Here is a 2,500-nt window from a genome sequence, read left to right as displayed (position 1 = left end):
CACACACACACTCCTCGTGCATATGGTACGACAACTTTTCTCCGTGCCCCTGGTACACTGCTCAGAAACACTTTGCCACACACACACTCCTCGTGCATATGGTACGACAATGTTTCTACATGCCCCTGGTACACTGCTCAGAAACACTTTGCCACACACACACTCCTCGTGCATATGGTACGACAATGTTTCTACATGCCCCTGGTACTCTGCTCAGAAACACTTTGCCACACACACACACTCCTCGTGCATATGGTACGACAGCTTTTCTCCGTGCCCCTGGTACTCTGCTCAGCAGCACTTTGCTATGTACTTCCTCGTGCATATGGTACGACAACTTTTCTCCGTGCCCCTGGTACTCTGCTCAGAAACACTTTGCCACACACACACACTCCTCGTGCATATGGTACGACAATGTTTCTACAAGCCCCTGGTACTCTGCTCAGCAGCACTTTGCTATGTACTTCCTCGTGCATATGGTACGACAACTTTTCTCCGTGCCCCTGGTACTCTGCTCAGAAACACTTTGCCACACACACACACTCCTCGTGCATATGGTACGACAACTTTTCTCCGTGCCCCTGGTACTCTGCTCAGCAGCACTTTGCTATGTACTTCCTCGTGCATATGGTACGACAACTTTTCTCCGTGCCCCTGGTACTCTGCTCAGAAACACTTTGCCACACACACACACTCCTCGTGCATATGGTACGACAACTTTTCTCCGTGCCCCTGGTACTCTGCTCAGCAGCACTTTGCTATGTACTTCCTCGTGCATATGGTACGACAACTTTTCTCCGTGCCCCTGGTACTCTGCTCAGAAACACTTTGCCACACACACACTCCTCGTGCATATGGTACGACAATGTTTCTACATGCCCCTGGTACTCTGCTCAGCAGCACTTTGCTATGTACTTCCTCGTGCATATGGTACGACAACTTTTCTCCGTGCCCCTGGTACTCTGCTCAGCAGCACTTTGCTATGTACTTCCTCGTGCATATGGTACGACAACTTTTCTCCGTGCCCCTGGTACTCTGCTCAGCAGCACTTTGCCACACACACACTCCTCGTGCATATGGTACGACAACTTTTCTCCGTGCCCCTGGTACACTGCTCAGAAACACTTTGCCACACACACACTCCTCGTGCATATGGTACGACAATGTTTCTACATGCCCCTGGTACACTGCTCAGAAACACTTTGCCACACACACACTCCTCGTGCATATGGTACGACAATGTTTCTACATGCCCCTGGTACTCTGCTCAGAAACACTTTGCCACACACACACACTCCTCGTGCATATGGTACGACAGCTTTTCTCCGTGCCCCTGGTACTCTGCTCAGCAGCACTTTGCTATGTACTTCCTCGTGCATATGGTACGACAACTTTTCTCCGTGCCCCTGGTACTCTGCTCAGAAACACTTTGCCACACACACACACTCCTCGTGCATATGGTACGACAATGTTTCTACAAGCCCCTGGTACTCTGCTCAGCAGCACTTTGCTATGTACTTCCTCGTGCATATGGTACGACAACTTTTCTCCGTGCCCCTGGTACTCTGCTCAGAAACACTTTGCCACACACACACACTCCTCGTGCATATGGTACGACAACTTTTCTCCGTGCCCCTGGTACTCTGCTCAGCAGCACTTTGCTATGTACTTCCTCGTGCATATGGTACGACAACTTTTCTCCGTGCCCCTGGTACTCTGCTCAGAAACACTTTGCCACACACACACACTCCTCGTGCATATGGTACGACAACTTTTCTCCGTGCCCCTGGTACTCTGCTCAGCAGCACTTTGCTATGTACTTCCTCGTGCATATGGTACGACAACTTTTCTCCGTGCCCCTGGTACTCTGCTCAGAAACACTTTGCCACACACACACACTCCTCGTGCATATGGTACGACAATGTTTCTACATGCCCCTGGTACTCTGCTCAGCAGCACTTTGCTATGTACTTCCCGTGCATATGGTACGACAGCTTTTCCACAAGCCCCTGGTACACTGCGCAGAAACACTTATGCCACGTCGGCTGTACGCGCTCTCCTCGCTAGCTAGTTGCTGATCTCCCCCACCTCCAGGGGGCCCCGGGGACCACCATCACATCTCCCTGTCTCCCTTACCGCTGAACAAGATGCATGCTGCTCCACTGGCCCTGCTGCTGTTGTGTCTCCATTTGGCCGAGGGGGTGAGTCGGCCTCCTCTCTCCTTTACGGTCGAAAAAGATGTGCTGCTGGCGCACTGGCCCTGCTGATGTGCTGTCTCCATTTGGCCGAGGTGGTGAGTCGGCCTCCTCTCTCCTTTACGGTCGAAAAAGATGTGCTGCTGGCGCACTGGCCCTGCTGATGTGCTGTCTCCATTTGGCCGAGGTGGTGAGTCGGCCTCCTCTCTCCTTTACGGTCGAAAAAGATGTGCTGCTGGCGCACTGGCCCTGCTGAGTTCCTCTCTCCATTTGGCCGAGGGGGTGAGTCGGCCTCCCCTCTCCTT

Source organism: Pelmatolapia mariae, linkage group LG6 (genome assembly GCF_036321145.2).
Source record: "Pelmatolapia mariae isolate MD_Pm_ZW linkage group LG6, Pm_UMD_F_2, whole genome shotgun sequence".
Classification (NCBI taxonomy): Eukaryota; Metazoa; Chordata; class Actinopteri; order Cichliformes; family Cichlidae; genus Pelmatolapia; species Pelmatolapia mariae.
Note: the sequence above shows the minus strand (reverse complement) of the source record.